Source organism: Artibeus jamaicensis, unplaced genomic scaffold (assembly GCF_021234435.1).
Source record: "Artibeus jamaicensis isolate MK-2021 breed Jamaican fruit bat unplaced genomic scaffold, CSHL_Jam_final contig_457, whole genome shotgun sequence".
NCBI lineage: Eukaryota > Metazoa > Chordata > Mammalia > Chiroptera > Phyllostomidae > Artibeus > Artibeus jamaicensis.
Genome location: NW_026521840.1, coordinates 864,187 through 892,058, shown reverse-complemented (window position 1 = coordinate 892,058; position 27,872 = coordinate 864,187). Strand labels below are relative to the sequence as shown.

Genomic DNA, 27,872 nt, shown 5'->3' with positions numbered 1-27,872 from the left:
AAAGAACTGATCAAAACTCGAGAAAAAAATTAAACAAAATGAAGATAGACAATCTATTAGATACAGAGCTCAAAACACTGGTTATAAGGATGCTCAAGGAACTTAGTGAGGACCTCAGCAGCATAAAAAAGGTCCAGTCAGAAATAAACAGTGCACTAACTGAAATACAAAACAATTTACAGGGAAACAACAGTAGAGTAGATGAAGCAAAGAATTGAATCAATGATTTGGAACATAAGGAAGCAAAAAACCAATCAGAACAAGAAGAAGAAAAGAAAATTTTAATGAGGATATTTTAAGGAGCCTCTGGGACAACTTCAAGTGTTCCAACATTCACATTATAGGGGTGCCAGAAGGAGAAGAGAAAGAGCAAGAAATTGGAAAATGTATTTGAAAAAAATCATAAAAGAAAACCTCCTTAATTGGGTGAGGGAAATAGACATGTAAGTCCAGGAAGCACAGAAGAGTCCCAAACAAGATGGATGCAAAGAGGCCCACTCCAAGATACATCATAATTAAAATGCTGAAGGTTAAAGATAAAGAAAGAATCTTAAAAGCAGCAACAGAAAAACAGCTAGTTACCTACAGGGGCATTCCCATAGGACTTTCAGCTGATTTCTCAAAAGAAACTATCCAGGCAAAAGGAACTGTCAAGAAATATTCAAAGTCATGAAAAGCAGGGACCTACAACCAAGATTGCTCTACCCAGCAAAGGTATCATTTATAACTGAAGGGCAGATAAAGAGCATCCCAGACAATAAAAAAACTAAAGGAGTTTATCATCACCAAACCATTATTATATGAAATGTTAAAGGAACTTATTTAAGAAAAAGATCAAAACTATGAATAATTAAATGCTAAAAACAATTATAGCTACTATTATGGGTTGATAAATATACAATATAATAAGAGGTAAATAAGAACATCAAAAATAGAAAAAGGTGGGAGTAAAAGGCTTTTGTACCTGATAAAGTTAAGTTGCTATCAGCTTAAAGTGGGTTGTTTTACCTATGAGATGGCTTCTATAAACCTTATGGTAACTAAAAAGCAAAAACCTAGAGTAGATGCACTGAATATAAACATAGGAAAACAAAGCACACTACTACAGAAAATATCCAATTTACAAAGGTAGAAACAGAGAGAAAAAGAATCAGTGGAAATATACAACAACCAGAAAACAATTAACAAATGAAATTAGTAAGTTCTCACATACCAATAAATCAAAATGTAAATAGATTGAATTAATCAATGAAAAGACATACAGTGGCTGGATAAAATTTTTTTTAACTATATGCTGACAAGAAGAGATTTTTAGCTTCAATGACACACAAAGCCTTAAAGTGAAGGGGTTGAAAAAGATATTCCAGCAAATGTAAACCAAAAGAAAGTAGGGGCAGCTATACTTACATCTGAAAAAATAGACTTTAAGGTAAAAACAGTAACAAGGGACAAAAAAGTCATTATAGAATGATAAAATGCGGCAATTCATCAATAATATGTAACAATTGTAAATAGATAGACACACAACATTGGAGCACCTAAATACATTAAGCAAATACTACCAGACATAAAGGGAAAAGGATAAAAGAATGCAATAACAGTAGGGGTCTTCAAGAGCCCACTGTGAGCAATGAATAGATCATCCAAACATAAAATCAATAAGGAAACAATAAACTTGAACTATACATTAGACTAAATGGCCCTGATAGACATTTATAGAATACTGCATCCAACAGGAGTAGAATATATGTTTTTCTTAAGAGCACACAGGGCATTATCTATAATACCCATATGATAGGACACAAAACAAGTTTCAGAAAATTTAAGAAGATTCAGCAAACCAAGTATCTTTTCTGACCACAGTAGTGTAAAACTAGAAACCAACAAGAGAGAAGCTGGGGAATATACAAATATGTGTAAATTAAACACACATCTGAACAATCAATGGGTCAAAAAATAAGTAAATAGTCAAAAAAGATCTCAGAACATATTAAAATGAGCCCTGGCAGTTTTGGCTCAGTTGACTGGGCACTGTCTTGCAAACCAAAACGTCACTGGTTCGATGATCAGGCAGGGCACGTGTCTGGGTTGTGGGTTAGGTCTCCAGTTGGAGCATGTACAGAAAGCAACCAGTCGATGTTTCTCTCTCACATCAATGTTTTTCCCCTCTTTCTCCTTCCCTTCCCCTCTCTCTCTAAAATAAAAAATTTAAATTTAAAAAAATCGTTAAAAATTTAAATGAAAACACAACTCACCAAACCCATGTGATGCTGCAAATGTTTTGAAAGGTACATTTTTAGTGAGAAATGCCTACATTAAGAAAATAGAAATATCTGAAATACACAACCTAACTTTACACCTCAAGAAACTTTATACCTCAAGAAACCACAACCTAACTTTACACCTCAAGAAACTAGGAAAAGAAGAAACTAAGCCCAAAGAAGAAGGAACTAAGAAAGATCACAGCAGAAATAAGTCAAATAGAAACCAAAAAAACAATAGAAATAAATCAACAAAACTAAGAGCTGGCTTTTCAAAAAGATAAAATTGACAAACTAGCAAGGCTAACTTAAAAAAAAAGAGGGAAGACACAAATAAGTAAAATCAGAAATCAAAGAGAAGACATTATAACTAATTACACAAAAATAAGTAAGCATGTAAGAGACTACTATGTACAATATATGCCAACAAATTGGATAATCTTAGAAGAAATGGAAAAATTCCTGGGAGTGTACAGCCTACCAAGACGGATTCAGGAAGAAACAGAAAGTGTTAACAAACCAATAACAAGGAGAGATTGAGATAAGTTTATGCGGTGACAAGTGACTACCAGAATTAGTGGGGTGAGCACACTGTAAGGTATAAAAATGTCAATATATTGTACACCTATTGTACACCTAAAACTAATATAACCAATATAAGACAATATACCAACTATATTTAAGTAAAATTTTTTTAAATCTTTCTATACAAAAAAGCACAGGGAAAGATGCTGCACTGGTGAATTCTACTAAAAATTTAGAGAAGAATTAATAACAAACATTTTCAAACAATTCCAAAAAATTGAAGAGAAGGGAACACTTGCAATTTTTTTTATTTTTTAAAAAGATTTTTATTTATTTATTTTTAGACAGAGGGGAAGGGAGGGAGAAAAGAGGGAGAAAAACATGAATGTGTGGTTGCCTCTCATGCACCTCCCACAGGGGACCAGGCCTGCAACCCAGGTATTTGCCTGACTGAGAATTGAACTGGTGACCCTTTGGTTCACAGACTGGCACTCAATCCACTGAGCCACACCAGCCAGGACTTACAAATTTATTTTGCAAGGCCAGCCTTACCCTGTTACCAAGGACATATTAGAACTCTACAAGAATACAACATATAGACCAATGTCCCTGGTAATATAAACATAAAAATTCTCAACAAAATTTAGCAAACTGACAACACATCAAAAGGGTTATAGATCATAACCAAACTGAAAGCTTTTTACTCTAAGATGATGAAGGCAAAGATGCCCACACTCACCACTTCTGTTCAACATACTACTGAAGATTGTTGCTAGCTAGAGCAATTAGGCTAATAAAGAAAATTTAAAAGGCATCAAATCAGAACAAAAGAAGTAAAATTATATGTTCACAAATGGCATGATCTTATACACAGAAAATACTACAGATCACAAACACACACAAATACCTTTTAGATGCCTTTTAGAATAAATAAATTCAGTACAGTTCCGGATAAAGAATAAACATATAAAAATCAGTTGTATTCCCATACACTAAGGATGAATAATTTGATAGAAAGTTAAGAGCACAATCACAATTACAATAGCATCAAAATTTAAACAATTAGGAATAAACTTAAAGAGGCTAAAGACTTGCACACTGAAAACTACAAAACATTTTTGGAAGAAATTTAAAATGACACAAATAATTGGAAAGACATCCCGTGTTCATATATTGGGAAACTTCATATTGTTAAAATGTCTGTACTACCCAAAGCAATCTATAGTTTCAGTGCAATCCCTATCAAAATCCCAGTGGCATTTTTTTACACAAAATTTTAAAAATCCTAACATCCGAATGGAACCACAAAGGAACCTACATGTTAAGCGAAAAGAACAACACTGGAGTCCTCACACTACCTGTTTTCAAAACAAATTAGAAAACTACAGTAATTAAAGCAGCATGGTACTAGTTCTGACCAGTGTGTGGCTCAGTTGGTTGGATGTTGTACTGCAAAACAAAAGGTCACTGGCTTAATTCCCAGTCAAGGCATATACCTGGGTTGCATGTTTGGTCCTGGTAGGGGCACATGCAAGAAGCAACCAAATGATATTTCCCTCTCTCTCATTGATGCTTCTCTCCCTCCTTCTCCTCTCTCTAAACATAAATAAATAAAATCTTCTTTAAAAAAACAGCATGGTACTAGCATAAAGACCAAAATATAGACCTATGGAAGAGAATACAGAGCCCAGAAATAAACCCATGCAATATACAGTTAACTGATCTTTGATAGGGTGCCAAGAATACACCATGGGAAAAGGACAAACTCTTCAATAAATGGAGCTGGCCCTGGCTGGTGTAGCTCAGTGGATTGAGCATGGACCTGTGAACCAGAGGGTTGCAGTTCGATTCCCAATCAGGGCACATGCCTGGGTTGCAGGCCAGTTCCCAGCAGGGGACACAAGAGAGGCAACCATATGTTGATATTTCTCTCCCTCTCTCCTTCTCTTCCCCTCTGAAGAAAAAATGGGGTTGGAAAACTGCATATACACTAACAAGAAAATAAAATTCAACCTTAACACGATATACACAATTCCCCTCAAATCTGATTAACATCTTAAATGTTAAGACCTGAAATCATAAAACTCCTAGGAGAAAACATGGAAGGAAAGCTTCATAACATTAGTCTTAGCAATGATTACTTGGACATGACACCAAAAGTCTAGGCAACAAAAACAAAAATAGACAAATAGGAGTCTATCAATCTAAAAAGCATCTACATAGCAAAATAGATCATCAACAGACTAAAAAGGCATCATATGAAATGGGAGACACTATTTACAAACCATGTTTCTGACAAGGGATTGATTTCCAAAATATTTAAGGAATCCCTACAACTCAATACTTAAAAATAATAATACTGTAATAATAATAACCCAATTAAAAAAAGAAAATGTCGCTGGATGTTGTGGCTCAGTTGGTAGGAGTGTTGTCCTGTAAACCAAAAGGTTGAGGGTTCAATTCCCAGTGAGGACACATGCCTAGGTTGTGGGTTCAACCCCTAGTAGGGTGCATATGAGAGGCAACTAATCGATATTTCTCTCCCTCTGTCTCCATCTCTCCCTTCCCCTCTCTCTGAAATCAATAAGCATTTCCTCAGGTTTGGATTAAAAAAACAACAAGGAAATGACTTGAATAAACAGTTTTCCAAATAAGACATACAAATGGCCAACAAGTATATGAAAAGATGTTCAACAACGCTAATTATCAGGGAAATGTAAATCAAAACCACAAAAAGATATTACCTCATATCTGTTAGGATGGCCATTACAAAAAGAAAAAAACAAACAGAAAATAAGAGTGTTGGTGAGAATACAAACCTTGTGCCATGTTTGGTGAATGTAAAACGGTGCAGCCGCTATGAAAAACAGAATGGAGGTTCCTCAAAAAAATTTAAATTACCATTTTTAAAAACGTACCATCAATACCACTTCCAGGTGTTTATCCAAAAGTACTGAAAATAAATCTCTAAGAGATATTTGCACTCATGTATATATTGCAGCATTATTTAAAGTAGCTAAGAGGTGGGAACAACTTAAATGTACACTGAAAGATGAGTAGGTAAAGAAAATGTGGCAAATACATACAACAGAATAGTATTCAGCCTTAAAAAAAAGAAGAAAATCCTGTTACATGCTGCAATGTGAATAAACTTTGAGGACATTGTGCTAAGTGAAATGAGCTACAGAACAACAGATACTGTATGATTCCACTTAAATGAGGTATCTAAAGTAGTCAAAATTGCCTTGACTGGTGTGGGTCAGTTGGTTGGAGCGTCATCCTGCAAAGCATACAGTCGCTGTTTTGATTCCTGGTCATGGCACATGTCTAGGTTGTGGCAATGTACAAGAGGCAACTGATTGATGTTTCTCTCTCGGGTCAATGTTTGTCTCCCTCCCATTCTCTCTCCCTTCCCCTCTGTTTAAAAAAATTATAATGAATAAAAATGTAAAAAATAGTCAAACTCATAGAAGCATAAAGCATAATGGTGGTTACCAAGGGCTGGGGCAAGGGGAAATGGGGAGTTGCTGTTCAATGAGTATAGAGTTTCAGTCATGCAAGTTGAAAAAGTTCTAGAGATTTACTGTACAATGCTTTACTGAACAGAACACTTAAAAATTTAAGGGGTTAGATCTTATGTTATACGGTTTTTTTTTTTACCACAGTTAAAAAATGGAAGATGTAGTCCTGACCTATTAATAATCGTTTTAATATATAAATAGTCTAAATGCACCAATTAAAATACAGACTTTGACAGAGTGGATTAAAAGAACAAGGTCTAGGCACACTCTCCTTGGAGCACACACCTGATTTCTCTGGCATGTTCTTTTTTGCCTTCTTTTCTCCCAAACACTTAGGGTCCCCACAAGACTTAAAATGGGAGCAGCGAACAGCAGCAGGGGACTCTCCCTTTTGCCTATGTTAACTTCCTTTCCTGAGTCCACGCAGCCACTACTATAGCAGGTCCACTCTCTGCCTTTCTGAGGGTGTACCACCTCTTTTCACTCTAATAAATCTTACCGCTCTCTTAAAATTTTTTAAAAACATAGTGTAGTACACGCTGTCTAAGAAAAATTTACTTCAAACATAACAATGTGTAGATTGAAAGTACCAGTAAAGAAATGTATGGGGAAAAAAGATTTACCATTGAAAAATAATTTTTTAAAAAACCACTGTCACATAAAGTACACTTCAGAGCAAAAAAATGACTAGGGATAAAGAGGTCTGCTATACAACATTCATGAAATTACATATTATAAAGATAGAGAAAAGATTAGAGTTCAAGGGCTCAGGAAGGAGACAAAGAAGGTAAGTATAGCACAATAAAGGGTTAGAATGAGACAGCCTTAGTGATTGATAGTTAAGTACCTTGATGTGGTGATTACATGAAGCTACACACACAAGTGCTTACATAAGTGGGGAAATCTGAATAAGACCCATATCAATTTTCCAGATTTTGATATCGTACTTCATTAATGCACCATAATATTGGGGAAGACCAGATGAAAGGTACATGTGATCTCCCTATGTATATATGACAACTTCCTATGAATAAAAAAGTTTATATATATGAATAAGGTATATATATATTTATGTATATGAATATACTTCAGATCTATCCATCTACCTATCCATCTATCTATCTATTCAGAATCTACTTTTCACTCCTGCCACTACTATGACTCTAATCCATCCATTTTCTCTCACCTAGAGTACTGTAAAATCCTCCTAATTGGTCTCCCTGCTTCTTCTCTTTTCCTCTTGAAGTTATTCTCCACACACCAACCAGCATATTCTCTTTACATGTAAATCAAGTCAAGTTCCTCCCAACCTCCCAGTGTCTTTTCATCACATAGATTAAAACCCCAAACTCCTGTTTTGTCCTAGAAGGCCTAAATGATTTGGCCTCTGAATACATTCTTGACACTTTCTGTCTTTCTCCCTCTCTACAGTCTATAGTTACACTGGCCTCCTTGCTGTTTTTTTTTTTTTTATTTAGTTACTTTTCAAGTACATTTTTTTTCCCTTCCCCCCCCCGCCCGGTCTCCCCCCTCCCTCCCATTCCCCCCCCACCCCCAGTCCTCAACTCTGTGTCTTTCATACTTGTTCCTCAAAATCCCTCCCCCTTTTTCCTTGCTGTTTTTGAACACACCAAGCAGGTTCACACCTCGGGGCCTTTGTATATTTATTCTCTTCTCTCAACCTGAAATGCTCTTTTTCTAGATATTTATATATCCTGCTCTTGTGCTTCATTCGGGTCTCTGCTCAGTGTTCTCTCATCAGAGACACCTTCCTTGACCACTGTAATAGAAAATAGCACTACTCGTTATTCTTTATCCTCTCGCCTTGGTTTATCAGTCTCATATCCTTTATCTATCTATATCTATATCTACATCTATATCTATATCTATATCTATGTATATCTATATCTATATACCATACATTATTTACTTATTCCCAGCCTGAATAATCCTCTGATGCAAACTCCATGAGTACAGGAACTGTGTTCTGTTCACCACTGTATACCCAGTGCCTAAAGCAGGGCTGGGTGCACAGCACTCAATGAATAAATGTTATTGGTAAATGAAAGCATAGAACAAAAGGTAGCAAACAGCCCTGGCTGGTGTGGCTCAGTGGATTGAGCACCAGCCAGCAAACCAAAGGGTCTCTGGTTTGGTTCCCAGTCAGGGCATGTGCCTGAGTTGCAGGCCAGGTTCCCCAGTGCAGGGTGCTTGGGAGGAAGCCACACACTGATGTTTCTTTCCCTTTCTTTTTCCTTCCCTTCCTCTCTGTCTAAAAAGAAATAAAATCTTTTTTTAAAAGGTAGAAAACAGATTTAATTTATAATCTAGGTTTCTCAGTAGCCAAAATGTCATATTTATAGGATTGCTTTTGTAAGTGTAACAACATTAAATCATATAGTGCAATTATTTGTCTGCTCTTCAAAATCACCCTGTTTTCATATTTCTTTTTTAAAGTTACTTTTGAAAACATGAACTTCAGATGTTTTCTGCTTCATTGTATTAATATGGGAGAGCAATTTTGCTTTTCTTCTATATTTACTTTGCTTAGACAAAAATATTCCTTAAAAATTAATTTATATTTTAAAGATCTCTTTTAAAGTGTGTTAACAGACCTGGCTGGTGTGTCTCAGTGGACTGAGTGCCAGCCTGCAAACCAAAGGGACATCAGTTCAATTCCCAGTCAGGGCACATGCCTGGGTTGTGGGCCAGGTACCCAGTAGGGGGTGCACAAGAGGCAACCACACATTGATGCTTCTCTCCCTCACTTCCTCTCTCTCTAAAAATGAATTTAAAAATCTTTTTAAAAAGTGTGTTAACATTTTAATAGATACTTTGGTTACTTGGCTGCCAGCATTTAGGAAAAACTAGAAACCACAAGGTTAGGATTGCAGTTATAGGTTTTCTTTTTTAAAAATATATTTTATTGATTATGCTATTACAGTTGTCCCATTTTCCCCCCTTCACTCCCCTCTGCCCTGCACACCCACTCCCACCCATAACCCCCTCTTTAGTTCATGTCCATGGGTTGTACATATAAGTTCTTTGGCTTCTACATTTCCTATACTATTCTTACCCTCCCCTTTCCATTTTCTACCTACCATCTACACTACTTATTCTCTTTACCTTTTCCCCCTCTCTCCCCTCCTACTCCCCTTTTGCTAATCTTCCATGTGATCTCCATTTCTGTGGTTCTGTTCCTGTTCTAGTTGTTTGCTTAGTTTGTTTTTGTTTTTGTTTTAGGTGTGGTTGTTAATGATTGTGAGTTTGCTGTCATTTTACCATTCATATTACTTATCTTCTTTTTCTTAAATAAGTCCCTTTAACATTTCATATAATAAGGGCTGAGTGATGATGAACTCCTTGAACTTGACCTTATCTGAGAAACATTTTGCCTGCCCTTCCATTCTAAATGAAAGCTTTGCTCGATAGAGCAATCTTGGATGTAGGTTTTTGGATTTCATGACTTCGAATAATTCTTTCCAGTCCCTTCTTGCCTGTAAGGTCTCTTTTGAGAAATCAGCTGACAGTCTGATAGGAACTCCTTTGAAGGTAACTGTCCCCTTATCTCTTGCTGCTTCTACGATTCTCTCCTTCATTTTAATCTTGGCTAATGTAATGATGATGTGCCTTGGTGTATTCCTCCTTGGGTCAAACTTCTTTAGGACTCTCTGAGCTTCCTAGACTTCCTAGAATTCTATTTTCTTTGCCAGATTGGGGAAGATCTCCTTTATTATTTGTTCAAATAACTTTTCCATTTGTTGCTCTTCCTCTTCTCCTTCTGGTACCCCTATAATTCAACAGGTGGAACATTTAACGATGTCCTGTAGGTTCCTAAGCCTCTCTTCATTTTTTTTGAATTCTTGTTCCTTCATTCTTTTCTGGTTGGATGTTTCTTTCTTCTTTCCGGTCCACACCATTGATTTGAGTACCAGTTTCCTTCCCATCACTATTGGTTCCCTGTACATTTTCCTTTACTTCACTTAGCGTAACCTTCATTTTTTTCACCTAATTTGTGACCAAATTCAACCAATTCTGCAGGCATCCTGATTACCAGTGTTTTGAACTGTGCATCTGATAGGTTGGATATCACTTCATCAGTTAGTTGTATTTTTTCTGGAGCTTTGATCTTTTCTTCCATCTGGGCCATTTTTCTTGTCTTGATGCACCTGTTACGTAGTGAGGGGCAGAGCCTTAGGTGTTCACCAGGGCAGGGTAACCCACGTGGCTTTGTTGTGATACTGTATGTGGGGGAGGGGTCCAAGAGGGAACAATGGTACTTGCTCCACTCTCTGCCAGCTTTCAGTCACTTCCCCCACTTCCCACAAACAAACTGGGCCCTTTTGGTGCTGATTCCCAGGTGGGTGGGTTTGTGTACATTCTAGGACCCTGTGGGTCTCTCCAACAAACTCTCTGTGAAGCTGGGAGTTTCTCCTGCTGCCTCAACCCCCACAGTTGTTTTTAATCTGTGGTTTGAGAGTTTATTTCTCTGCATTGGGGCCCGGGATTGCACAGTCTGTCCAGATCCCCAGTTCTTCCCAGTTTATTTGTGTGCAAATGTGGGACTGGCCACTCCACCAGCCACTGCTGCAGTCTTGATGGCCAGCTGGAGCCTTGTGTGCTCTGCTCCACAATCTGCCACCTTATTGGGTCCTCCAGCCGTCACTTTGCCACCAGTCCTCTCTGCCCGGCTGCCTGTCTCTGCTCCTCTTACCCGTATGGGTAAGTGTTTCTTCTTTAATTCCTTGGTTGTTGGACTTCCATACAGTTCGATTTTCTGTCAGTTCTCATTGTTTGTTTGTAAATTGTTGTTGTCCTTCTTTTGGTTGTACAAAGAGACACATTGTGTCTACCTACACCTCCATCTTGGCCAGAAGTCAGGATTGCAGTTATAGCTTTCCATATGACCTTAGATAATTTTTTTAATCATCTCTAGGCTTCAGATTTCTCCTTTATACAAGGAGACTACACAATATGATATCTAATGTTCATTCTTGTTCTATGAATGAAAATAAGCAAATATGATCTATTTCTGATTATACTCCATGGTAGGTACCATTTCAGATCCCGTTCGCCCCACACCTCCCTTTCTGTAGGAACTGTATGTCCCCACACGTAGGGCTGGGGCCTATTAGCCATTTTTATACCAAATGATCTTGCTTTCCCAGCCATTGATACTCAGATACTGAATTGATATCTGTCCAAACTGAGTCAATTAGAATTGGGAATTGGGATTCAGAAATGCTAGTTTATCTCCTGATTGCCTAAATTTACAATATGTAAACTTGGGAGCTCTAAGATAAGCCATGTTTGGCTATGTGCTAAGGGAATGAGAAGAACAAAGCACACAAGTTGAAAGGAACAGAGATAAACAAGAGACTCTCTGACCCTGGGGATTGGGGGTAGAGGAAGATAAAGGAGGAGAAAACCTCCTTTAGCCATTGACAGCTTTTTGTTCGAAGTTATAGTTTCTCACTATAGCTTTGAATAAAAAGTTTACTATAACACTATACTTTCCACCCTTGAGATCCACAGGAACTGCTTGTACCCTTAACACAAATTCTTTTCTTTTCCATTTAGTTCGAAGTAAGACTTTATTATTTGCAATAAAAAATTCTTAATCAAGAAAGACACAAATGGGTCAGTGGTCAACAAACAAAATTATGCACAAATTAATTCTTTACAGCCAGGGGTGTCCAACCTTTTGGTGTCTCTGAGTCACATTGGAAGAACAGTTGTCTTGGGCCACACATTAACTACACGGCAACACATAATCACAAAAAAAATCTCATCATGTTTTAGGTAAATTTATGATTTTGTGTTGGGCCACATTCACAGCCATCCTGGGATGCATGTGGCCCGTGGGCTTCAGGTTGGAAACCCCTGCCTAGACATCTTATGCAAAGCACCCTCACCCCAGTTTCACTACATACATGGATTGATCCTTAGTTAAGTAGAAAATTCATTCACCAAGATATTTTATTCGATAGCCTTTAGTTAACTAAGTCTGAGACTAAGATTAGAAACATTCATTTTCAAATAAAAATACAAAAATTCCCTTCCCAAATCAAGTGATTAAACCTTTTTTCCTAAGTTTCTGCCCCCCTCTGTTAGAAAAGACTACTAAAAATTAGATAGATTTCACTAATTCCTAAGCTACACTGGATGTTTAGCTGTAAAAAAAGTGTTACAAAAATTCATAGTTTCTATTCCTCTCACCCATAATGGTAAAGGGGTAGGAGATGGAGAGTTCTAATTAGTTCAAAAATTCCAGAAGGCTAAAATTTTATACTAGTTGATCCAATGATCTCTGCTCTTACTCTTAAAATCTAAGTTCTATAAGTAAAGAGCAGTGAGTTAACACAGTAGAGGGAAATTATCTTTACTGTAAAAGGCATGAAACAAAGAACTAGCTCTTCTCCCCTCCAAAAAGGTAAATAAGAAGCTTATAGCAACACTATTATTTGGTGTAGTTGTACACTATCCTGGTTTACTTTGACATTCATTCCAGTTTCTTGTTAGAAGAATTTCATTCCAAAACACCAGAAATGCTGGTTTTCACAGCTTACTGCATCATATAAATAGAATAAATCTATCAATATGCATGCATGCATTATATGATTATTAATTCAGAACTGGAGAAGACAGACAGACATCCTGAACTTCTACTAGCTTCAGAGTTGTTGCAACATCATCAACATATTAAGAGTACTAGGTATAAAACTTTTAACGAACATTTTACTTTCTTACTCTGATGAATTGATAAGAATAATTTGTAAGTGTACAGAATTTACATGCAAATAATATTACTACTGCAGTTTTTTTTTAGGATTTTATTTATTTATCTTTGGAGAGGAAGGGAAGGGAAGGAGAGAGAGAGAGAAATATCAATGTATGGTTGCCTCTCATGTGCCCCCTGCTGGGAACTGGCCTGTAACCCAGGCATGTGCCCTGACTGGGAATCAAACCGTGATCCTTTGATTCGCAGGCCTGCACTCAATCCACTGAGCTACACCAGCCAGGGCACTACTGCAGTTTTTAAAACATCTGAAAGCAGTACACCATAACTATTGCCCCAATTTTGCTTAAACTCTTAACTGATGTTTAAATCTCTTTTCTTGTAAACAGCCCAATGCACTTAATATCCTAATCTCATATACTCAATAAAGCACTTAGAAGACATTTTAAACACCTTAGATGGTTCCTATTTTCTTCCCTCCTAGCACTTATTTTAATTGAATATCAGTGCTTTTAGCCAGTAAAGAAGCTCTGATATTCCTAACCTCTGGCAGGACCCTGGTTGCTCCTTTCAGAGTGTGATCTATCAACAGCATGGGTTAGACATCCTACTGAAGGTATTTTTAGCATAAATACTACATCCAGGCTAAAACAAATTTTTGATATACTAACCACACATCATTTTCATCTATTAAACCAAGATCCCAAAGGGAAATATTTTGTTATCGTAGATGTAGTTACTACATGTACAAGGAAGCCATGAAAACTGCAGTTCATAAAAAACTATTCTAAAATTGAAAACTTCAACCATTTTAGAATTATTCTACCAAAGTTATTGTAATTTAAGAAAAACCTCACTTCTGGACAAGAAGGCAGCATAGGCAGACATGGCTTGCCTCTTTGCACAACCACAACAAAAATTACGACTACATTATAAAACAACCATCACTCAGAACCGACAGAAATTGGGTTGAATGGAAGTCAGACAACTATGGAATTAAAGAAACCACATCCATTCAGACTGGTAGGAGGGGCACAGGCATGGAACAGGCTGGTCCCACATCCATGTGTCATGGATAAAAATTCAGGAGAGATATCTGGGGAGCAAGGAGTCCCAGCCCCACACCAGACCCCCAGCCCAGGGCTCCAGTGCCAGAAAGTAAGTCCCCACAACTTCTGACTGCAAAAACCAGTAGGGATTGAGTTGGTGAAAACAAACTTCTAGAGTCCCAAGCAGTTCCCCTTCAAGAACCCACACATGGACTCACCTACTCAGACTCACTACCTCTCAGTTCCAGTGCAGGGGAGGTGGCTTGAGGGGCACCAGTGGCATGCAGAGGGTTGAGGTGTCTGTCATCAAGGCAAGCAGAGGCCACTGTCCATTTTCTGGACCTTTCTGCCACAGAGTCAGCAGACTGGTGCCATATCTGAGACTCCATCAACCTAGCTAACACTAATTATTTTCCTTGCCATGGAGATCCCCAGAGACTCAGTCCCATCCAACTTAACTGGCCCAACAAAGCTGCTTTTCCGTATGAGTGAATGGTCCTGGCTCATGTTTCACAACTTCCTACATCCTCTCAAACAAGTAACAGCCAGCCTCAGTGAACCCCCAGACCCCATGCATCTTGCTAAGGGGTCACAGGCCCAGCACTAGCACCAGCCAGGCTAGATTCACAGCTTGGCTTCACCTGAGAATCTCCAAGCCTAGCACAAGTAGCAGCTGCCTCAGATTGCTGTATAGCTTAGGCTGGGTGGCCCTGGGCAAAACACAGGTGGGGGCTGAGCTTGCCCTGCACCACCCGGAAAACCCCAGTGTCAGTGCACCCAGTGGACAACTACAGACCACATTGGAGCACCACCACTCTGCCCCTGCACAGCTGATCCTCCACGGAGGGTGGAGGTTAATGGTCAGTGGTCACAGCCAATCCTTACAGCTGACTGGCCTGGGTAAATCCCTCCCATTGATCTGCCAACAGCAACCAAAGCTCAACTACAGGGGGGGTGTACTCAGTCCACACAAAGAGCATACATACCTCAAGTACTAGCTTGGGTAATACGGGAGGCTGTGCCACTGGGCCCTATAGGACACCTACAACATTAGGGCACACTATCAAGACACATAGTCAAAACAGCTCTACCTATGCATAGAAACAAACCCAGGGAGCCTGCCAAAACAAGGAGAGAAAGAAACATATTGGAAGAACAGATTAAAAAAATCCAGAAAAAGAATTAAACAAAATGGAGATAAACCATCCATCAGATGCAGAGTTCAAAACACTGGTTATAAGGATGCTCAAGGAACTCAGTGAGGACCTCAGCAGCATAAAAAAGATCCATTCAGAAACAAAGGATACACTAATTGAAATACAGGAAGAATTTATAGGGAAACAACAGAGTGGATGAAACCAAGAATTGAATCAATGATTTGGAACATAAGGAAGCAAAATATAACCAATCAGGAGAACAAAAAGAAAAGAGAACCCGAAAAAATGAGGAGAGTGTAAGCAGCCTCTGGGATAACTTTAAGCAATTCAACATTTGCTTCATAGGGGTGCCAAAAGGAGAAGAGAAAGAGCAAGAAATTGGAAATCTACTTGAAGAAAATCATGAAAGAAAACTTCCCTAATTTGATGTAGGAAATAGACATGCAAGTCCAGGGAGCCCAGAGAGTCCCAAACAAGATGGGGTCAAGAGGCCCACCTCAAAACATATTAAAATGCCAAAGGTTAAATATAAAGAGATAGGAGGGAGGTGTGGAAGAATGGGTGAAAGGTGAGGGGATTAAGAAGTAAATATAGGAGCTGTGGCTGGTGTCACTCAGTGGATTGAGCACAGGCCTGCAAACCAAAGGGTCACTGGTTCAATCCCCAGTCAGGGCACATGCCTGGGTTGCAGGCAGGATCCCCAGTGGCAGGTGCTTGAGTGGCAACCACACATTGATGTTTCCCTGCCTCTCTTTCTCCCTCCCTTCCCCTCTCTCTAAAAATAAATAAATAAAATCTTTAAAAAAAAGAAGTCAATATAGGTAGTTACGAAATAACCATGGGGATGTAAAGTACAGTGTAGGAAAGGGAGTAGCCAAAGAACCTACTCATGGCCCATGGACATGAACAAGGCTGGGGGGATTGCCTGAGGAAGTAGGGGGTGGAGGGGGACAAAGGGAAAAAATCAGGACAACTGTAATAGCATAATTAACAAAATATTTTTAAAAAAAAACAGAAACATATAAAATCTAACACCTATTTTCCTTATACCCCTACTTTTTCTCTCCTATGGAATCACAAGGATGCATACCAATTTGGCAGTAATACAAATACATTAAATCTACTGATGATGAGCAAAAGTAACCCAGTTAATGATAGCCTTGAAAGTACACAGGACAAGAAACAAGATAAGCATCTGTGTGCACATTGAGAGATTAAACTAAAACTCAGCAAGAACAATGAAATGAATTAGTATATAATATATGACTGGCCCTACAAAGAGCAAGGAACAACTAATAAGTAATAGACCAGCTTATGCATGACCAGTGGAATTAAATTTATTATTTACGTCACATCTCATATGTCAACTAGTTTTCAATTTGAAAGATAAACATACTTCCAGGGAGATGATAGGAAATATCACAGAAGGTAAAAAGAATGCTTTGAATTCCTCAGTTGAAAGATGTTGTATAAACATAAAATGTAGCAATAAGGCAGAATGGAAAAATAGAGAAGATACACCTTTTTTACCCTAAAATTTAAGAGGACTTCAGGTCAACATGGAGGTGTAGTTAAAAATGGCTAGCCTCCTTGCACAAGCACACCAAAATTACAACCAAAGTTTTAAAACTGAGTATAAATATTTAAAATTTATATGGTAGAAAGTAACAAAGAACTCTGAATTGCTCTGAATGAAAGGATCCTTACTTTTATTCAAAAAGTACCTAAGTTTTGACATTATATTTCCTACAATAAAGAAAATAATTATTTTTGAAGTAAAAAAATGTAATGATTCAAAAATTGCCTGAGTTAGAGAACCTGGGTTAGTCTTCCTCATCTTGCTACTTCCAGTCGAATCGCCCAGTTTCAAATGCAGCTTATTTGATATGGATTCAGCTTGTTGGACTAGGACAGAAAATATTTCCTGGGCAACTTTTAAAAAATATAGATCTATTTTGTCAAACTCATTTACAGGCCACAAAAAGTAGCTCAGAAGTGACAGTAAGAACAAACCAATATCCACAGTACTTAGGAAAAGTGGAAACGAGGTACAGAAAGTGAACATAATAATGAGGAGGTACGTAATTCAGGGCTCTGAAAGGTTATAGATAGTACCACTTAATGTACAATGGTTTCGATGAAGATTGTCAGAAAATAACCATTTTTTTCTCATTATTAATCATGTCAAAATTCAACCACAAGTTTTCACTTAATATTTATTGCATTTAAAAAATTGCTACCAAAAGCTTCTATTTCAGTAACAGTATCTCACCACCAAATCCATATGCATATGTCATTAGGAAAATAGGAAGGAATCAAATCACAGGGAAACTGCTAGGGTCTAAGAGTCCAAAGACAATTAACAATTAATACTCTAAGATGATATTAAGACAATGATAACTATGTGTCAGATTGTTCTAATGAATATTAGTTTACACCTTATATATGAAGGTTTTGTTTTTGCTTTAGTTTGTAGGTACTAAACTTTAAGGATTTCTCCTCTCCACTTTTGTTTCTACATGGAACTGGCTGTGGGTATTTTATACTTAATGAAAAGTTATGTTCCAGGAAAACACGCTCCAAAAAGAACTGTTGGATCAAAGCCATTTTTCCTGTAAGCTTCCATAATAAAATTTAGAGATGTGCTCAGCTGGGAAATTTTTCAATCCACTGACATAATAAAGATGACACTTAAGAATATGATAACAGTTTTAAAATTACTATTTTAAGGAAATTACTATTTAAAGTTTATGTCATTTTAAATGTGTTGGGGAGAGGGATTGGGGGACTGGATGAAAGAAGGAGAAGGTATTATGTCCCCCCGCAAAGTATATGTATATATAATCACAAAGATAGACAAGAGAGTCTAACCAGAGGGAAAGGGAGATCAGGGGTAGGTGAAGGTAAGCAAAACATAGAAGATAGGGACAGAAAGAGACTTTGCTTGGAGCAATGGGCACATGATGCAGTGTGCAGATGATGTATAACTGAGCGTACACTTGAAACCCATATGGTTTTGCGAACCAATGTCAACCAATAAATTCAATAAAAATTAAAATACAGGAAAATTGTAACTTATAGATACATCGTTGGTATTCAGTGTAACGCTGTTCTCACTCCAGAATCAGTAATATGGTAAAAATACTTAGACTTATCTGTTATATAGTAACGAAAACTAGCAATCCCTTACCCTATTTTACAAGCTGCCACCACTGAAATTTATCAATTTACCTAAGATCTGTACTTGCCTTAAACAACCACAGTATTTAGAAGTTGACATAAGGTAATTTTAATTTTCTCAGCAGTTTGCCCATTATTTGAATTCACCAGTGCTTTTCCCAAAAATCTTCCCTTCTGATAACGGCATAAGCAGCTAAGAACAGAAATGGGCAATAGTTGCTTACTAAAGGAGACTAACCACAATGCCTTCGGAATATATTTTGCTTTCAGTTAGCTGGTTAATGTCCAGCAATGATCATATATTCATTGACTGTATCTGTGTGGACCATTCTGTTCTCTAACTAATAACTTCTTTATTTAAATCACAGCTTATATCTTACATACAGTATGTTCAAAACAACAATTATATTTGTTGAAACTATTAGCTAATGTTAATTAAAGTGTATTAGTAATAACTATAATCAAGAAAGAGTATTGCTTGCAGCAAAAGATATCAAACGAGAGGTATAAGATGGTATGTAAAACACTCAAAATTTTTCAAATTTGGGCATATTGTTCCTCAGAGTAAGCCTAATAATTAAATCAAGATTTCCTTATATAGTATTTATAATTCCCACATGCAAATTTCTATTGGGGGACACACCCCTCTTTTGATGTAATAATTATATTTTCTTATTGTTCTTTTTCTGTGCACAAACGTCAACTTACAATGGTTGACTAAAACCCAGAAGACTTATTGGTCATATAACTAATTGTCAAGACAGCAAAAAGCTATTAGAAGAGCAGAAAAATAAGTTCTCCAGAAGTTTGTAATTATAGATTCAACACTAATGTTAGTTGTCAATTAATAATACATTCATTATTACTAACATTATTAAAATTTTGATAGACATCAATTACAGGACTCTGATATACTAACCCCCTTTGTTTTTAGAAAATAATAAAAATAGTAGTACTAATTAGTAGTACTAAACTAAGTTATATACATTAATGGACCAAAATTCATGTTGCTCATAGCATTTCCCTAATGTACTTTGTCAAGAAATAATCTTTAAAGTATATTAATAGTTTAAAGTCGTACTAAACAGATCAGTCTTATACAAAACATTTAGATTATAACTGTCTCAGGAAACAGTGAAAAATGAACAGGTTATAAAAATATGTGAACTTAATACTTTATATCTGCTTAGAAAATATTCTCACTTGCCTCAGGAAACAAGATGATTATTTTAAGCTGACTTCCATAATAGGTACATTTGGAAAGTAATTTCCATTGAATTTATTAGTTTAATATGTAATTTATCATTAAAAAAAAAAACTATGCCCACTGCAAAGGAGTTCCTTGCCACTGACAGTCCCCTCCCGCCTTAGGTTTGTCCAGGATAGTAATACTCACAAAAATCAGAAAATCAAGTGCTTTAGTTAAACTCCCCGCTTCCAGCAAGGTCTATATTTATATCAAAAACTAAACCAAATCTCTGACTTTCTCTATAAAGACTTTTCAAACAAGCACCAGCCTTCAAAGATCTTTTAATTATTTTAGCTCTAAGTCTTTACTACTCTTGTTCCAATTGTTGACCATGATGTCGCATATATGCATTTTCTTACTCCAGTGGGAAAGTAATTTAACTCCTGGGACCTGCTCTGTTTTATTCGCCACAGTACCTACCTAGCATAGTAATGGGCACTTGGTGAAGATAGAAAATAAAAGCATGTTGAAATCAATTTTAAAAACAACTAATTCATCCCAGAGTTTACTGGTCAAGTGCCTTGATTTCACTTGCAAAATTAACTATCTTCTAGTGTGGTTATGACAATTTAGGTAAATGCTCTTAAGTATGTGGCACCTTAATAGACATAGTCATTACAACAGAATTATAAATTGGATCCAAATTACTTCCTGCTTCTAAAAGTATGTGAAGATGAACAGCAAGTACCACATAGTGCATTATTATTTCAAATAACTTAGACTTGAATTCATCAAGAGCTTTTCCAAAACAAAACAAAACAATCTTTAACTTTGGAATCCAACTAGAAGCATGTAAGTTTGCCAGTTCACAAAACAATACTTGCTGACATGCAAAATTATTTTGCATGTGATACCAGAATTACATTGAGCTTTAAACCATACTGAAGAGTACATCAAACATCATGAAAACTGCCAGAGCAAAGCATTTTATCCAAAACAATCAGGGAGTTGTCAGTCTTGACTTACTCACTAGATAAAGTTATCTAACCACAAATAACACCTATATCCTTTTAAAAAACCTTTAGCTTAAAAGCATTTATCCAAAACTAAATTTAGGTTTTCCATTATTGCACTTCTTTTCCACTTCTTTCATTACAAAAAAAAACTGAAATGGCTTAAAAATCAGTATGAAGCAAAGAAAGTCAAATAAAAGGAACCCATCTTGCATGGTCAGTGCACAGAAGAACCTTGCAAACCAAATTACTAATTAATCTAAATTCAGTCCAATTTTGAAAGGGCTCAACTATGAACTGTCAGTTTTTCAAGCATTTGATTTTAATGAAATAACTTCACTCCTCAAAGATAATGTTGCTAATTTTCAAAAAGTGCCTTACAACTTTAGATCTGCATCTAATCACCTGGTCCATAATATAACTTCAGGTCCCTCGTGCCAATGTTTTTGTGCAAGCAACTGCTGTCAACTGCAGGCTACCCCAGGAAGAACAGTTAGATCATAACACATCCTCGCTTTTATTGGTAACATTTTAGGTTTCATCATATTTATTTAAAAAGAGGTGTCATTCTGGGTGAAGAGTAATTAGTTGGTAAAATCTGTTTCCCTTGTAACCAATCAGCCAACTCTGTCTACTTCAAGTCTGATGTCACATTGGAAGTCAGGTGGAGTATTTGCTAGTTTGTTTTATTATTATTGTTTTGTTATTATTGTTATTATTTAATGTAAGTAGTCTTCCTAACTCCCATGTCAGGAGTCAGAAGCCAGGCACATGGCTTTCAGAAGCTCTGAGCACACAAGTAGCATGAAAACTGAAAGTAAGGGGCCTCTCCAGCTGCTGGTTCAAGCCTTGAGGCATGGAGCAACAGCAGCCTGAGAATCTACTCTTGAGAAGCCTGTAGTGAGACTGAGCCTCCTGAGAGCAAGAGGAGGGAGAAGGGGCGAGCTCGGCACTGAGAGAGGAACTAGGTACAAGATTGTACGTAGAATAATCAGCATCTACGGCATCTAACAAACAGAGCCAGGCCTTAAGCACGGACCCCGTATTGCTGGACGCCAGGGTTGAGACCAGAGAGCAGTGGTTTTGAGAAGGAACACTATCTCAAATTGGAATGGGGAGCAGCGAACAGATAGATGTAGGAGAGGCGTCAGAAGCTTCTGCAGGAAAAAGCAGCGCTTCGGTCGCCTCCCAGGGCCCCAGAGGTCGGAAACGTGCTCCAGCACCGGGCAAGTGCGGTGCCACTACTCACCCCTACTCTCCTATGGTCCCCGTCGTGGCCCTCCTCGACTCAGCCCCTGCAGGGGCAGCCCCTCCCCCGCCCGCCGCCAGGGGTGGTCTCAGCGGGCGAGAGGAGGCGGCGGCGCAGGTGTCCGTGAGCGCGGGCCAGTGAAGCGCCCCAAGAGGAGCTGGGTGCAAGGGAGGCAATCTGGTGCCCTGCGCTCCCTGGCGCCGCCAACTTCACCACCATCGACGTGGAAGGGCGAGGGGAGGTAATGGAGGGGAGGCCCTCGCCCAGCGGCACGGACCCTCCCGGTATACTAGGCCAGAGCTCCAGCGGGACTGCCGCCCCCGGCCCCCTCAGCGACGCGACCCCCAGGCCTGATTCCCGTCCCTCAGCCCCCCACAGCCACAGAGCAGCGGCGGCTCCCTCTTGGGCCGCGGTCGCAGCTGCATCCTCGTGCTCCTCCTCCTCTGGCGCCGCTGCCTACACACACAGCCCCGGCGCCTTTAGAGCCAAAAGAGCCGCGGCGCCCTGACTGCCGTCGCCTAGCAACCGCGCGCATGCGCCCCACCCCCGCTGGCGACCGCCGCCACCGCTGGCGCCGCTGTGGGAGCTCAGTCCTGTACCTATGAAAGTGCATAAAAGCCCCCTTCCTACACCCTGGATGAAACATCCTCAAGTTAAGGGTGACATGGGGAGAGCTACACTATGCTTTGTACATCGGAAGAGAAAGTAGGGCTTAGGGACCTTCTCCTGACCCCTCGACCAGCACCTCAGTGGTGGAGAGTGACAGTCCCAACAATCTCAACGTATTGTTTAGTTTCTCCTACTCCACTACAATTCATCATTTAGAAGGACTTGCAGAAAACTGTTCTAAATAACTTCTCTGACCATGTTATTCATTTGCATGAGTCCTATGGCCAAGGGACAGACCCACTGAATAGGGTCTAACAGTTCTTGACTACTACAACAGCATCCTCAATAGCCTTCCTGCCTTTTAGAGTTGTCTCGCTACAATCTGTTTTCATACTCTACCAGAGTGATCTTTGTCCAACATAAATCTCCTAACTCATCTCCCTCTGGTTTAGAGACTGGGCTTTTGAATTACAGCCAATTTTGAATGTCTGCCCCACCCACCAAGGGACGATTTCCTTGAGCTAGGATGCTTCCTTGAGCTAGGATGCTTAACCTCTATTAATCTGTGTCATCCGTAAAATGGGAATAATCATAGTACCTATAGAATAGTTATTAGGATTAAATACGAGAGTGCACTTAACATACATAACTTACTCTGGCACAAAGTAATCACTCAGTAAAAATTATAGCTGTTTTTCAATAGATCTATTGCTTATATTAAAGGATAAAGTACAAACTCCCTAGCTTAGAGAATCTCTACTATATTGCCTCTGTTTAATTAGCCCTCACTCCTTTCAACTCCCCCTTGGGCACCCAGCTACAGACCAGTCCTTTCAGTTTTTGAAATACACCTGTATCTATAAAGTACTTAGATGTATTTCCCCAAGGTCCATCTGGGGAGGAGATCAATGTAAACTCTCCAACAAATGAACATGTAAGTATCCAATGATCCTTCCCAAACCACACATTTTAATTTTAAAATATTGACACTGAGAAATGACATGTAGGTAGTGACGGTTTATAAAAATTCTGTGGTTTTGCACTCAATCCACTGAAGGTTGCCGGTTCCCAATCAGGGCACATGCCTGGGTTGTGGGTCGGGTATCCAGTTGGGAGCATGCGAGAGGCCACTGGTCGATGTATCTCTCATACATTGGATGTTTCTCTTCATTTCTTTCACCTTCCCTTCCTCTCTCCCTAAAAATAAATAAATGAATAAATTTAAAAATTGTGTGATTTTCTGGGGCTTATTTACTTGATCTTTTTTGAAATTATGCCTACAGTTTCTGTAATGTGTAATGATAAAAATATGACAACAATTCTGAACTTAACACAATGCATAAACATATTTACAAACATCATGTGCCCTGCTAGATGTTTAGTTAATAAAAGATTGAAACATTTTAGGAAGTGTAAAAGTAACTGTACCATGTGTAAGAAGTCTGAGAGGCCAAAGAAGAATTGCTAATGAAAAATTTGTGGTGATCTCAAATGAAATATAAGGCTAAAATAAAATTTTATGAAGACTAGACAGCCAGAAAATATTGAAAAAAGTGAAGAACAATTGAGAGGGTGAAAAAGAATGAATCACTCTAAGACTAATTAAATAGAAGTACCAGATGGAAATAATCAACAAACTGTAATCAACAGAGAGGATCATAACATAGGGAATATGTATTACAACTGTGAACATGGCAGTGAGCTTGAATAGAGTTCTCACACATTATACCTTTTCTTCCGTATGATTCAGACATGCCTTTCAGGTTCAAAGGAAGAAAATTTCTTAGTGTTCAACCTTTTTCAAGGATCATCAAGGACTACAGGGACAGACCTCTAGCAGAATTTTCTTAGGTCTTCTAAAATCTGTATTTAGTTATATAAAACTTACACTCTACATTGATTGAACTTATTACATTCTACAGTGGATATTTATTATGTCTACAGTGAAACAAAGGAATAAATATTTAAATTTTGTTACTCACTGTTGCACTTAAACTCCCTCAATATTTTTTGTGGGGTTTTAATATAACATCTGACCTTTTTTGCACACATCAGCCTATCTGCCTCCGTGTTGGTAAAGCAAAAACTCCTATCAGCAAAGAGAGACCTATCCATATCAATATGGAATGAAATAAAACATTTATTATGGAGTAAGAGCAACACAGTACATGCATATAGGTAGTCCTCAGACTGCAAAGTCAGGATAAAATTCCATGCAACTTATATAGTAAAGCAAAATTAAAGTGTACTTGGGAATTGAGGTGGCTATTTGTTTAGTTAATTGACTTTCTCCAAAAGAATAAACCACCCCTCTTTAGCTGCCATCCTGAGTCCCCAAGTGTGTGCGTGCTTATTGTCATCTGGTCTACCCAAGACCCCCTGAATGCCAACCATAGTCCCCTTCGGAGCCCTGCTTCCTCTCCAACAAGATGAAAGAAACTATCCTGAACCAGCAGAAACTTGCCAAAGTGCAGACACGAGTGCGTACTGGCGGGGAAGGGGCTGCTCGTATTGTAGAAAAAAGAAGGTGGTTCACAGAAGGGCTGCAGCGCATGATAAAAAAAAAAACTCCAGTTCTTCTTAAAGAAATTAGGGATAAGTATTATCTCTGGTATTGAAGACATAAATATGTTGCAAACGAAGGAAGAGTCACCCGCTTTAACAGCCCTAAAGTTCAGACCTCTGGCAGTGAACAGTTTCACCATTACTGCCATGCTGACACAGAGTGGCTGATGGAAATGCTGCCCAGCATCTTAAACCAGCTTGGTGCAGACAGTCTGACTCGTTGAAGGGGACTGGCTGAAGCTCTGCCCAAACAATCTGTGGATGGAGAAGCACCACTTGCTACCAGAGAAGAGGATGATGATGAAGTTCTGGATGTTGCGGGCAGTTTTGATGGGGTTTCCAAGAAAGAAGCAAACTGAATTGAATCAACTCAGCTTGAGACTTCTGAAAAAGATAAACTTGAAGAAGTTATTGGCAGCTGCTATTTTATATTATGGCTGCTTTTTCAAATTTTGTTTATGGATCTGATAGAATCTTGATCTCTAATATTTTTAAGCCCAAGGCCCTTGGACACGACAGCTTTCTTCAGTTTTTGCTTCTACTCATATCATTCTTCACAGCTTAAGCTTAAGAAGCCTGGGGATAAAGTTTGAAACAAAGGTTAATAAAGTTCTTTGCCTAAATTTAAAAAAAAAAGAATAAAAGTTTTTCTCCCCAAAATACACCTAGAATCTTCCTGAAACAGTTATACCTGGAGATGAGCTCCCACATTAACTCTGTAGATATATCTTTACATTTCAGAAAAGAATATGGCCCATGACCTTGGAAACAGGTCAATATTATAAAACTGGGCACTGAGCCCTTCTAGACCCTGGAGAAATTTATCTACATTCCAAAATTTAAAGAAGGGATTTGGGCCCACTATATTCTCCCAAAAGACACCCTAAGAAACGAAAGGGAGGAAAATGGTCTCTTTCTTCTTTACTCACCTTTATTTACCTTTACAATTCAACGAGTTCTTAAAAAACAGAACCCTGTGGAAGCACAGTACTAGTAGATGGCACCTTGTAGATAGTGACAAAGTCTTTCTTAAATAAATAAGAAAGTCATAGGACACTTTGGCATGGCTCTGAGTATTGACAGATGAGTGAGAGTATTCCAGAATGGGATAAGAATATTCCATGCAAAAGAAAAAGTATGTTCGAAGGTCCAGAAAATGTGAAAGTTCATTGTATATTCAGTGAGGGAGAAACATTTGACTTATACTACATTTGTATTTAGGGGCTGAGCAGCATAAGAGCGGAATGAAATTGAGTACAGAGAAGTAGATTGGAAAGATTGTGAAATGCTCTCAATGTCATCCCTAAGCTTGTGGAAAAGGTCTAACTAAATTTAATGGTTAAAATAAGGCAATGTACTAATACTTGTTTGGGGGTCAGGGACAAATATTAGACAGTACCCTAACCCCACAGAGCTTATAATCTGATGGATGCAAGAAGACATGATAAATAAAACACAAAAGTTGACAAAGGTATGTGAGGGGGAGGAAATAGGATTGGAGATAGACTTTGGATAAAGTTTCTGAGAAAGTTCCTTGGATGATTTCATCCTGACCTATAACGTAAAGGTTCTTGATAATTGGAGTACTTCCTACAATTCCAAAACACTTGGAACCTTTGCGTCCATATGCTGTTCTTTCCCACTGTTTCCTGTTTCCACAGTTCTGAAGAAAATCATTCTGACCTTTAATGCAAATTGATGTCACCACACATTTAGTTTCTCATCGCATCACTTGGCAATCCTTTCACTTTTTCTTGGTCAGTTCCTCTCCAGTTCTTAGCCATTATTCCAAATCTTATCTACTCTCCATTCTGACTAATGACTTCACCACCTACTCTTCAAACTCACTACCCAACTGATTACTTCATCACCTACCTTACTTTAGAAATTGAAGCTAATCGGCATTTTCCTCACCTACAACCTGCATCTGCTCTCATATTATACTTTAATCCCTTCAGCCTCAAAAAAAGCTGTGCAAAACTAAATCTTTCATCTGAGCTCCTGATTCTTGTCTCACCCAGCCCCTCAGAGATCTTGCTCTATCACTTTTTCTTTCTGTCTTCAATACCTTACACCTCTCCCTCTCTATTGACTCATTCTCCTCAGCCTATAGACGTACTCAAAACTCTTTCATCCTTAAAAAACACTTTCCTTTTGTCCTGGAACATCCTCCCATGTTCTTTAAGTATTTCCTGTTACCCTCTTGCCTTACCTTATCACCCAGAGGTCTCAAAAATGGATATCTGCATTCACTGCTTCTATTTCTTCATTTCTCAGTTACCTTTCAACCATTGTATTAAAATTTTCACCTGCACCTCTGCACTGAAAAGTCTTTTGTTAAGAGCACCAATTACTGACAAATTCCTCTATGCAACAGGCACTTTTAAGCCCCTGTCTTATTGGACCTTACTGCCTGCCACATATGATAGTGTTGGTTACTTTGGTATGCTTAAAATTCTTTACTCACTTGACTTCCAGACTCATTCTCCTCTTTCCATTCCTTCCACTTTCGCTTTTTAAATTATGAAACTTTAATGGATTCCTCTTCTGCCTACCTCTTAAATGTTTCTGTTATCCCATGGTTCTACTCATAGACTATTTTTGTTCTACACCCCACACCCTATTACCTATACCTGGATGACTTACAAACATACATTGCTAGTGTAGATCTCCTTCACTATATTTAGGTCAGTAGAGCAACCACTAGACATCCTCACCCAGATGCCCTGAAAGCAATTTTTGTCCAAAATGGCGCTCATCATCTTCCCATGCTAATGTGTTTTTCTTTCTTGTTAAAGAAGATTTAAAAAAAAAA

General features: G+C 38.2%; 1 protein-coding gene and 1 pseudogene across 2 annotated transcripts in view; one reads left to right on the top strand and one right to left on the bottom strand.

The window, feature by feature from the left end:
- ZC3H12B (zinc finger CCCH-type containing 12B) overlaps positions 1 to 22,182 on the bottom strand; it is a 101,675-nt gene extending 79,493 nt beyond the window's left edge. For both annotated transcript variants that reach the window (XM_037135169.2, XM_053666517.1), the window contains exon 1: positions 21,884 to 22,182. The gene's annotated coding sequence lies outside the window, so the exon portion shown is untranslated. The remainder of the gene's footprint in view (positions 1 to 21,883) is intronic.
- A 2,739-nt stretch (positions 22,183 to 24,921) lies between these two features.
- LOC119041765 (transcription factor BTF3-like) lies at positions 24,922 to 25,416 on the top strand (annotated as a pseudogene).
- The last annotated feature ends 2,456 nt before the right edge of the window (positions 25,417 to 27,872 follow it).